Here is a 12,249-nt window from a genome sequence, read left to right as displayed (position 1 = left end):
AAAGCCAATTGCTGAAATCTGCTTTTACATAGCGGACCTAAATGTTGGGGTGCTAACTTGAGTTGCCATGAGTTCTTATAATGCTTTTTCTCATAATGTAATTTAAACTCTTGACATAATTTTTGTTGTTTTTTTAATCAGTTAAAAGGTTTTTGTTTCTATCTTGAAATACTTTAAAAAATAAAAGCTTCCATTTTGTAAATAAGTATCCAGGGGAAAAAATTACAACCCATTTTCAATATTACTGATATCTACTCCTCAATAAATATGTACCTAAATACATGGCAATACAACAGGATAGAATGACTTTTGAATTCCTCTTATCTGATCACATTCCAGCAGGAATCTCATTATGTATAGGGAACTATGCCGGGAACACCCAAGTGGCAAATTTTTCATTTATTTCATTAGTCAGGCTTTCAAAAACTTGCCAAGTTTTGGTCTACAGTCTGTATATAAGTGTTCATACTTTGGCTGGACTCATATACAGGCACAGAAATTATTCCAAAACAGAAAGATTGTGGGGAGTGACTTAAAAGCAATCGAAGTTCAAGAATTATCGATAATGGTTCAAAAGAAGGTTAGAGATTCAGAGAGATTCTAAAGAGGAGGTTGGCACTTATATTGTGGCAGCATTTTGACAGAAATAGACAAGGTGGGGGGAAGCAAAATGGAAGGAGAAAAAAATACAAGTAGAAGGTAGCCTAAGAATAAGAGTCATTTATTCACCCTGCACTGAATAAAAATCATATAGTCAATTAGATAAAGTAGTAAAGGAATCTGAAACTAAGTTGCAAGGGCTTTTGAAGGGCTAGCAAGGGAGGCTGAAATTTATCACTGATGCTATAACTCTTTTGAGTGTGTTTGTTTATTTATTTATCTGTTTGCTTTTGAGCGGGAGAGTGTCATCATTAGAACTGTGTTTGGTAATAGTAATTTGATCAAGGTGAAAACTCTGAATATCAAAAAGGAGAAATAGTTAGATATCTGGTGATGAAAAGCCCATGATGAAAAAGCACCCCCCAAAAAAACAAAAGATATAACCAACTAACATACCAGCATTGGCTAGCACTTGCGCAAAGAGGGTTGGCTACATTCAGCCAGAGACAGAACCAGGGCTAGCTAGGAGCTGAAAGGGTGCAGAGAACCCAGACTCAGGTGACAGCAGTGAAATGACCAAGGACAGGATATGAATAATAGTAATGGTGTGAAAGGAAAATTCAAAGGGCAAGGAGATGACTGGAAGAAAAAAAAATGAAGGAGAAGGATGAGTCGGCTCTGTCCTCCTCTCCCTTTGCTGAAAGATGAAGCAATGCCATCTGTGGCTGCAAAATCAAACTCACTGCTCTCTTAGACCTTCCTCCAGTCCTTCTCACCAGAGAGGAAAATCCTGCCTGAGCTGCACATTTGGTCTTTTGTACCTTAAACTGTTTGCTGATTATTACATCTCCCATCCTTTTTCTGTCCCTTTCCATATTCTTCTCAATCTATAGTTTCCAGTAAAAAACAAACAAACAAACAAACAAAAAAACCAAAACTTAATAAAAAAAAATTGTTCTACTGAGCTATGCTGAGCATTTACCTTAATTTTGGGTGAACTCCTTAGCTTCTCTCTGCTTCAGTTTCTTCATATTTGAAGAGACATGTTTGGATTGATGCTTTTCAGATATATATTCAATGACTATTTCCATCTCCCAAGACATCTTTGATTTGTCCAGTAACTTATGCTCTCTCTATTCCCTAATTTCTCCTCTTTCATCAATCACATTAAAATATCCCAAGGCAGAAACAATCACTTTCACTTCCTTAAGTGCCCAGGGCATTGAAAAAACAAATTGCACATAGGTATTTGGTAACAAATTGTTGAGTTAATACAAGAGACAAATGCTCAGGAAAATTTCCATACCCCTCTCATAATATACAAACCCTAGAAAATTCTGCTAAAGAGAATTTTCTCCTGGCATTTTCATCTTCAATTGGAGGGTAAACAATAGAAATTCGGTACTGACAATCAGATGGTATTGAAACTTTTAAAAAATAGAAAAAGTTACAGTATTTCAGTATTTTTAAACACACAATTCTTCTTGATAAGGTAGCATTTTACATAACATAAAATATTCCTGAGGCATCAATACTAAGAACCGAGGAAAAAAATCTGCCCTCTTTTTGCTTTTAGGAAGAAAATTATTTTTAGTTTCACCCTCAAGATTCTTCTTGAATAAAAGCTTAAGAACATTCTGAATGATAGCCAGGCATTCCCCACATCAGTCATTTTTCCATATTAACCTTGTTAATCACTAGCTTCATGTAAAGGGGACAGTGAATATTATAAGATGCAAATAAGCAAATGCGGGGCAATGGAGACTGTTTTGCTGATTGTCACGCTTTTTAATGAAGGAGATAGGTCAAACCAAAACCAGGCCTGCAATGCAGGTATGGCCAGCTGTGCTTCCCATAGACTTGCTGAATCATCATAACAAGCCCGTGTTTATAGAGCTCTTTTCCTGGAGGAACACCCTGCAGTCTCTGTCAATCTCTTTTAAACCTGATGTCCTCTGGAAACTGTAAGAAACCAAGATCATTCCCATTTTTCAAACTGACAAAATGAGGTAGACAAGGACAAATTCACTCCTTCTAGAAACTGATAACCAAGTTGTATTCATTTCCACATGTTTTGGTTTCTAGAATATGTGACAGTCTTTAGAGAGTCTACCAGTCTCCAATTTGGCTCCTCACTTAATTCTCTAAGAGTGACAGTGCCTTCTTCCCACCTAAGGGCAACTAGTCCAGTCTCAGTTCCTCAGTTTCTCTCCTAAACTTGATACTGCTGAACCCCAGAGTCTCTTTCCAGGACTTCATTATCCACCATCATTGGAGAATGGTTTTCTCAATTGTCTATCACTGTTACCTCTTTCTCCATTTAATGTATGCAGAAGTCCTCATTTCCAGTTTAAGCATTTACTTTTTCTTCTTTTATGCCCTACCTTCAGTGTTCATTGACTGGTTAATTTAATCTACTATGTGCCAGGCATTATTCTAAGTTCTTGAGATGAATACTACTAAACAAAATAGATGGAGCCCCCTGTCCTCATAGAGTTGACATTTTCTCCAAAGGAAGGCAAGCAATAAATACTGAACATAACAGATAATTAAATGGTATATAATTTTATAAACTAATACAAGAGAAAAAATAAGTAATAGAGTGAAATGCTTAGTCTTTGACCCCATCTTGTTTAAGCCTGTGTTGTTCCCATGGCCTCCAGGAGAATAGCTCCCACGTTAGACATGCTAATTATGAGAGGAATTCTGCTTAGGGCTTGAGTTTTTATAAAAACACCCCCTGCTATTTTCCCTTACCTAGACATAAAAGAAGTCTGATCTCTGTATTTTCTTACAAAGGATTTGAGGATTAGGATTCCCCATTTTCTCAGTTGGCACCTTCTCAATCAATAAACCTTCCCTTACTCCAAATTCTAACATTTGGTCTGGTAATGATTATAGAGCAGAATAAAAGGGACTAGAAGTAATGACAGCAAGGCATCATTTTAAACAGGATTAGCTGGATAGGTCTCATTGGGAAAGTAAGACTCTGGCAATTGAATTGAAAGATACTGGGAAGAGTACTCTAGGCAGTGGAGCCAGGCAGTGCACAGCCCCTGAAGCAGGCTATTGCTGGTGTGTTTGCAGAACAGGGAAGAAGCTGAGATCGACCAGTAAACCAGGACAAGTGGAATAGGGAAACTGAGACAGACAGCTGAACAAACTGGCAGAGCAATTTACAGCAGATACAGAAGGTCACCTAGAGATAACATCTAGGCCTCAGTTGCATTTCAGTTCCAGGCTTAGAAAAGCAGAAAACCAGGTGGGTGACACCAGGACCAGCTACAATGACTAATAACCCCCTGCTCTGATACTGACCAATGAGTGAGACTCTGACCCTGCAGGAGCACACCTAGAAAATCAATAAATAGTCTTCTGAAATAATCTCCTGAGACCTCTTCTGTGGGGAAACACAGGACTTGATTGGAAAGTCTGTAAGGAGGATTCTCTGAAAGGTTGGGGGCCTCTAGAGAGACCTTGCCAAAGGTAGCAGACCCTGCTTTGACTTTTCCAAGCAAGTCTGAGCCCCCGGGTGTTCTACTAGAATCTTCAAAACATCCTTAAGCCTGAAATGACACGCCCACTTCGTATCCTCTATTCACATTTGCCCATCTCATCTCCCATTTTATTTTATTTTTAACTTTTAATATGTTTTTATTGATTTCAGAGAGAGGAAGTGAGGAGAGAAAGATAGAAACATCAATAATGAGTGAATCCCCATACTGGGGATTGAGCCTGCGACTGGGACATGTGCCCTGATCAGGAATCAAACCATGATACTCTTGGTTCATGGGCTGATACTCAACCACTGAGTCATAGCAGGCAGACTCATCTCCCATTTTATGAAAGAGAGTCATATACACCTATCTTGTCTAGACTGGGAGTCTGAAGTGAGACTCCTAGCACTGGATAAAGTAATAGCATGACAATCAGAGTCCTTTGACAACAAGTAAAGAAAGGTTAGGAAAGATATACTAAGGATAAGCACCTTATTGCATATAGGTGACAAACACATTCATAATAAAGTCCAGTGTCTATGTATCTACCTACCAACCAATTTTAGGCTAGAACTCAGAATCTACATGAAAATCATAGAGGCATGTCTAGTTGAAGAAAGAAAAAAAAGTCAAATTTCTTTTCTGTCAGAAAGCAAGTCTGTGATGATTGGCTCATTTTATTAGATTATCTGATAGTCATTTATATGAATGCAGTGGGAAAAATGATTTAAGAAAATTATGCTTACTACAAATATACCATGGTACATATTATAGTGGATAGTTACTCCATGCAAATGTTAAACTTGTATTACAATTATCATTTTCAACTGAAACACATAAGGATGTACATACATAGCTTTTTCAAATATTTTTAGAGGCCACAGGGATAGAAATGTTTGAAGATCCCTAGGTTAGCTAATCCTGTCATCAGATTGTTTTTTTTATTTTTCCTTTCATGAAGAATGTTCAGTGGACTGCCTGGAAAAAATAAAACAGAGTGGGGACTTCACTAAATGTTCAGAAAAGGTTGTATCACTACTTCCGTGCCTTCTTGATAATAAAAGTTGGCCTGTGAGTTGCTTTCATGCTGCTTATCAACTGGTGGTAACATCACTGGGGAGGAAACCCATAGTCCCTCCTGCTATCAGTCACTGCAAGCTGCAGAACCTGACAGTGCAAACAGCCCAAGTGGTCTTAATTCCTTCACATCAGTCCCAGAATCCAAGTGCAGATGGGGACCTCCATTAGGAAGTGGTTGGGTTTTGTTCACTGCTATGTCCTTGTTGTCATTTGATTTATATTCATCAAGTGAGTATTGTCCATTATGCTTTTTCTAATACAAAGGCTCCGGGTTTCAACAGAATTTCTAGTAACATAAACAGTTCAGTTTACTCTGTACCATATACTGCCCCCCAAAAATACTTTACTTCCCCAAATGATAACACTAAAAATATCCTTATAATAAGCCATTTCTCACAAGAGGGTGATATCTTAAATGACAGTAAAATAAAAATAAAAGAACCCTCAGCAATTTTACTCAACATAGAGAAAAGCAGAGCCAATTGAGAAAATTGAATGAATTTTGTATCCAGTTCATTTTTATGCCTCATTGTCATAATAATGAATTTATAAAAGGATGTGGTCATCAAAAACAAACAAACAAAAACATCTTGAGAAACCACACATAAAGCATAATGAGAATTTATGCTTTTAAAAGTTGTGGGACTTTTTGTAGAAGGAGATGTCCAGTGATCATTCATTCTCTGGAGCAAAAGCCAGAAATATAATGGAGCAGAAGTAAGGATCAAAGGGTAACAGGACCATTATGGAGAGACACCTCTACTGTTCATTCACATTCCAAGCAATGAAATAAAGCCTCCAGTGCTGGGTCCAGTGTCTGCTAGACAAGGAGCATGGGTTTGTGGAGTGGCTACTGATCCCTGTCCAGGACATAGAGACAATTACCCTGAGGTTTTTCTATTTGTTTTTCCTTATGTGAAATGGCAGCCAAGAGCTACATGAAACATTCACCAGCATCATTGTAATATCCTGAAAAACCCAAAGGGAATAAGAAATAACAAATCAGAAGCACTTCAAAAGGAAGGAAGTGGAATATGTGGAGTTATTCATCATTATGCAAATATACACATGCATATATTGGGTGAAGTCTTTGCCTCTAATTTTAAAACATACCTAGTTTAGTGGAACACAGTTAACATTCTATTATTCATGCAGTTCAAGGGCCATTCAAGCTTGGGGAAATTAATGAAAAAGTACTTGTGAAGTACTTTTGCTCTCTCTGTAACTGAGGACATTCCAGTGAGCAAATATTTAGTTAACCAATCATGGTATCTGGTGCTGTAAGAGAGGCAATAACATGTTCATTTTGATTTCTAGCCTTGTGGAGTTTACAGTCTGATAGGAGAGACAAGTTATGCTACAATGAGATCATTAAGTGACTTCCCTTTGCTTTTAAAATAAAACCCATGTTCTTTGTGATCCTTGGGAATATGTGCTACCCCCACAGCCCCTTATCACTTTGCTTCCATCCATGCTGCTCCCATCTCTCTGAAATAGGTCTTTTCCCACTCTTTGCTTGGATTAATCCAAACCATCTTTTGATCTCAGTTTAGAGGTAACTTTTTCAAAAAGGATTAGCCTGATACTGGAAATGAGATTGGACACTTGTGTAAATCTTCCTCAATGCATCCCATTCACAACATACTTGTTTTTGTATCTATTCAAATGTATGGCCTGTGCTCTTCTATTTCACTTTAAGTTTCATAAGAGAGAAAACAAAGTCTGTTCTGCTCAATTGTGGCAATCATTCCCACCCCATAGAAGACACTCAATAAATAGGGCTTAATTCATAAGCAAATGCATTTTAAAATATGAATTTAAACAACCCATCTAGTAAAATTACCTTTATGTCATCATAATTGTATGCAGGTAAATGTTATCATTCTTGATGTGTACAGAAGAGAAACTGAAGCTGAGAGAGGTCTAATGATTCTGGGAAGATTAATTAATAACTGGATTCTGGGAAAATGCTCTTTCCATAGCTCCATAAAGATGTGAGTATCTTGGCACAAAATCTCGGGGTATATCAAGTCCCGGAGGAGAGGAAGCCTCTGAAGCATAGATGGGCAGGAAGAGTTAAACAGGATTTCCTCTGCTTCTAGATGCCATGTCCTCCATCTGTGCACCTGCAGACGGACTTGGAGATGAAAAGAGGCAGAATTTAAAGAACATGCTTGGACACTAACTGGGTGAGTTTCCAAGAAGTCTTGGGTTTCTTCTCTTCTGTAAAATGAAAAGGCTAACAGTGGCCATCACGGTGGAATGGTTGAACAGTGATGAAGGCCAGTTTCCTAATTCCATACACTTTGATCTGAAGTTAGGACAATCCCCAAAGCCATGTCTGGAATCTTCACAATGGACCAGACTTCCTCCCATATGGTGTGGCTGAAGGAATGCTCTGGATTATTGCATGAAAGGACACAGTGCATCAACAGTTGTCTTCTCTGGAAATAGGGCAAGGGGCTACAACTTCAAATGACAAGTATGTCCCCTTCCATGTTTGACTCCTTCAATGCTTGGGGAATTTTTATTTTGATATTTCTAATTCCAGCTTTACCATTAGAAGTAAAAGTTGTTGAAGAAAAGTATTAATATGTGTGCAACAGTTAATAAAATTGCCGTGGATTCTAAAATACAGACATTAAATGGAGGAGGGTGAACATTTGTAAAGTCCTCTTCTTTGGCTGCTTTTATGAAAACTACATTTTTTCCTGTAAAAGAGGAAACATTTTATGTGGAATTATCAAGCTACCTCAACATTGTCACAACCTTGCAATGCCAAAATTGAAGGATTTATTGAATAACCAGATAAGAATTGGACATTTAATTTTGCTTTAAACTTACCCATCAAAAAAGTCATTTTTTTTCTGTTTATGGAAACAGAATTCATCACTCAAAATTTAATTAAAATCTTGCCTCCAGTATAAGATCACCCACCCAATGACACCAGCTAAATGAACTTGCTCTCTCCAACTCATATATAAGGCTAATTTGTATTATTAATTACCAGTTTTGTTTAATAAAGACTGATCCTATCTAGAGGCTATGCTCCTGGAGGGCAGAAGAACCCATTTTGAGAGATCTGGTTGCCATGGTTATCTTCTTCATTCTTGACTATACTGTGATTTGAGTCTGGGGCTCTCCTTTTTCTCTACCTATTGTACCCACACGCACAGCTACACATGCACACACCCTTCTGAGACCCCTTACCCAAACCAGTTGGGACAAAACTCTATTCAATGGGTTGAGTCTTGGGCCTGGCTCTACTAGTGGGCAGTGTCACTGAACCTTAATGGCAGCCCGCAGGCATTCTTCAGCCACTCCTTACTTTCTCTTTTCGGTGAAGTCTTTTTGGCGGGCGGCCTTCTCACTTGGCATTTATGGATTAGAAGATCTGCAGCAGTAGCCTGGCTCTCAACGACAGCTCTCTGTGATGTCCTCTGTGGTGAGTGTCTGCACCAAGTCTGGGTTCTGGGTAGTAATAGTAGGAAGGAAAAAGCGTTGCTTAGATCTCCTAAAGTTGAGTAATTATTAACCCACATTATTGAATTTAGCATTCACCAGGTATCAGAGGGAATCATGGGTTTGCCCAGCTATTTGTAAAATACTGTTTTGTTTTGCTTTCAGCTGTAGACTGACTGAGTGTGGCAACCCCAGTAGGGATCCTCATTGAAGAGGAGCAAGGAACAATGTTGCCTCCAAAGCTCACCCAAAGTCGCTGCAAACTCCTATTTAATGTATAATATATATATATATGTATGTATGTATATATGTATATATATATGTATGTATATATGTATGTGTATATGTATATGTATATGTATATGTGTATATGTATATGTATATGTATATGTATATGTATATGTATATGTATATGTATATGTATACGTATATGGCTAAAATTAAGATCAGTTATCAGTTTTAAAATTATAAATATCAGAAAATAGTACTTCTCAAGTAATGTTTTTGGAGGCATTGGTATATGTACCTGAAAATTTCCCACCCATTCAGTCTCCCTAAAAATGAGTTCTGGTGGTAGTCCTGCATTCCCCCTGCTTGAGGAGAGGCAGCATGTTAGACAGGTGCTGATTTTTCCAGATCAAATGTCATTAAATGATCTTCTCTGTGGGTGTAAGAAAAAGCAGGTGCTCACCCTTTCATGGATTATTCTGTTATCATACACATCATATTTTATTATGATATCAGTAATATGTCACATGTTTCAGCTTCTCTCTTTCTCCTTCCCTCTCTCTCTCTCCCCCCCCCTCCTGTGAGGTCTCTGATGATAGGAGTCATGACTGAGGCATTCCCATGATCCCAACATCTGTTCCAGTGTTGGAAATAGGGAAAACAGGTGAGTGAATCAGTGATGGGCACCAAAGCTGTCCTCTCTCACACACACGCCAGCCAAATGAGATGGTTCAATTTTTAAATAACATGCTCATTATAGAACATAAGCTGTTATCATTATTTTTATTTTGTATAATTTTTATTTTTTCCCCCGGCAACACAAATGATGTGATAATAAACAGATTCCTGAATTGGGATTTATACACACTTTTTTTTTTTCAGCCTCTTTTTTTTCTCTTGGTCCTCTTTCAAGGCACTTGATATATTATACAATAATTGAGAATGTATCAATTTGTCACTCTAGATGTGAATTTCATAATAGCAGGTGAGCTTTGACTCGTTTCTGTATCTGTAGCCCTAAAAAGCACCAGAATAGGCTAGGGACTCAAATATTATGGGTGGAATAAGGGTAAAAACTGAAGCTTCTCACACCTACCCTCATATTATTATATATAAACTTGCACACTCAGACAATTTTTATGATAAGATTTTCTCTTGCTGCTGCTGCCCTTGTACAAGTTTGGGAGTATGTAAAGCAGAGCATGAAACATAGAAGGATTGATACATGCTAATGATGATAACACTCTCTTCTAGAGATAGAAATGAGCCTGGCGAAAGGAGTCTTTGTTTGCAGAAAGCTGTCTCTGAAGTTAAAAAAGCTCTGCTCTGAACAAGGAAAGCATCCAACTTCTCCAAATTGAAGACACGGCTGTGCACATCACCACTGAACTGGGTGTTGTGGTGTGGATACATTTAATTATTTATGTCTGCGTCAAACATTCTGAGGAAGAACTGTGTTTTCAGATTCTCACTGAGCAAGTTGCAATTTTTTCCCCACAGTTCCTTTATTTTTATGCATTTCCTCATGTAGCCAACTAGAAACCTAGGAGAAGTTCTTTGAATTAAAAAACTATATGTCACAAACATACTTTCCTTCAGATTTCCTCACATGATTTCCTCATTTTCCAAAAGGAGGAATTCTTCTTAGGGGGAAACTTTTCATGGGATAGAATGACAGCTGTTGCTACCTAGCCAGGCTCAGCCCAGTAACTCATGGCCCTGCATCAGGACCACATGTGAATCTGAGATTTGTCTTCCAAAGCTGCTGGTAAAGACAGTCCAATTTTTCAAGCATTAATAAGAGAGTTGTACATTTAAAATTATTAGTGACCCTTCTGTCTGCCAGTAGGCTCTCTATCTGTTCACCCCAACCGCATGATGCTAATTCAAGCAACCTTTATCTACGTACTTTATTGCAAGTTTTCAGGTTCCCTCATAGCTGTTTTGTCTGCTTTCTCACTGGGAGCTCTCCTGTCTGTTTTTGACAGAGCTGTCAGAGCCCAGCTTCTAAAATGCAAATATGATGGTATTGCTCCTTTATTTAAAAACCTTTCACTGATCCTGGCTAACGTACCAACTCTTTACAAAGGTTTGTAAAATGCCTCATGATCCCATCCGCAGGCCATCTCCTGCCTTGTACACGCCTCTCTTCACCTCTCACTCTGCTCCAGCCACACCGAGCCACCTGCAGATCCTGAAAGACTATGTTCTTTCCTGTCTCTTTGTGAGCAACAAGAAATTCTTCCTCCCTCCCTCTTTCGGTGGCACTTTGTTCTGGGTTCCCATGGTGCTCTGTATGCCCCTTATTGTAACATTTTCATCTAGCTACAGCATAAGTGACCATTTTCTTATCGCTGTGTCTCACTGAGGCAAGACTGCACAGCACGCACAGTATTAACAATGCAAAGACCAGGCACAAGTGCCCAGTAGGTGCCCATCCGTGACTCTAAATAGGTGGGCTGAATGAGTACCTGCAGTGTGAGGCATGAAGAGGTATCCCTGGGGAGCACTCATGATTATTGTTCAGGAGGAACAAGAAGACTGAGCCAAACAAGAGAATATTATCTCAGAGGCAAACAGGAAGAGGGCCTATTTGGGGTTGTGGAGGCAGAGGGAGGAGATCGCTCAGCATGGAGGTGTGGGGGAAGTCTATCATATGGGTAGGCGACACTTACCTGCTCATTCCCATGTTAGGAAACGAGTCCTTTGGACGTGGGTCCCAGAGAAGCTGAGTGCAGTGATGGGGTGGAAGTTAGATGGTGGTGGGTGAAACCCAGCGAAGTGAAACCCAGGGCCAGGAGGAAGGACAGAGGAAGGGAAGCAACAAAGAGGATGTGATGTATAATAATGCTTTTCAGCAGTTTTAATCACGCAGTGGGCCTAGAAGTTGAGTTGCACACAGTTGCAGATGGAGAGGTGATGGTTACATGGAGGCATGCTTTTGCATACAGGGGTGGGCGCTAGAAAGAAAGTGAGGGACAACGTGGACAATGCAATGGAGATGACCACCGTTGGAGAGAGGCATGTTCCTCACTGGACAGGAAAAGATGCCTGAAGAAGTTGCAAGTAAGAAAGACAAAAATCTATGGAGGTGAATAGAGAATAGCAACATGGTAGTTTATCTCAGTATATTGGGAGAGAAGGCCATCTGTTGAGAGTTGTCGGGATTTAGGTGGAGAGCCATGCGGAATGGGAAACATTTGGTGTGGTCTCTGTGTCACCAGGCACTCAGGACTCTGCCTGATGAAAATCAGTTCTTGATTCTGATAGATCCTCCGTTCCCCCAACTGATGGACGGAGAATGACATAAAATCCACCTGCAGCCCAAACATTCTGAACACCTAACCAGGCACCTTATATGGACTGTACATTGAACCACCAA

General features: G+C 39.2%; 2 long non-coding RNA genes across 2 annotated transcripts in view; one reads left to right on the top strand and one right to left on the bottom strand.

The window, feature by feature from the left end:
- Nucleotides 1-7,155, bottom strand: part of LOC311619442 — a 29,093-nt gene extending 21,938 nt beyond the window's left edge. Inside the window, exons 1-2 of the long non-coding RNA XR_014794507.1 lie at nt 7,021-7,155; nt 4,950-5,075 (exon numbers count right to left, since the gene is read on the bottom strand). This is a non-coding gene — a long non-coding RNA (uncharacterized lncRNA). The remainder of the gene's footprint in view (nt 1-4,949; nt 5,076-7,020) is intronic.
- A 1,367-nt stretch (nt 7,156-8,522) lies between these two features.
- Nucleotides 8,523-10,794, top strand: LOC311619443. The gene is made up of 3 exons (XR_014794508.1): nt 8,523-8,622; nt 9,453-9,531; nt 10,122-10,794. It is a non-coding gene; the product is annotated as an uncharacterized lncRNA (long non-coding RNA).
- Nucleotides 10,795-12,249: the final 1,455 nt, after the last annotated feature.

The sequence above is a fragment of the Pipistrellus hanaki genome, assembly GCF_964339955.1.
Source record: "Pipistrellus hanaki genome assembly, chromosome: 3".
Classification (NCBI taxonomy): Eukaryota; Metazoa; Chordata; class Mammalia; order Chiroptera; family Vespertilionidae; genus Pipistrellus; species Pipistrellus hanaki.
Note: the sequence above shows the minus strand (reverse complement) of the source record. Positions and strands in the feature narration are given on the sequence as shown.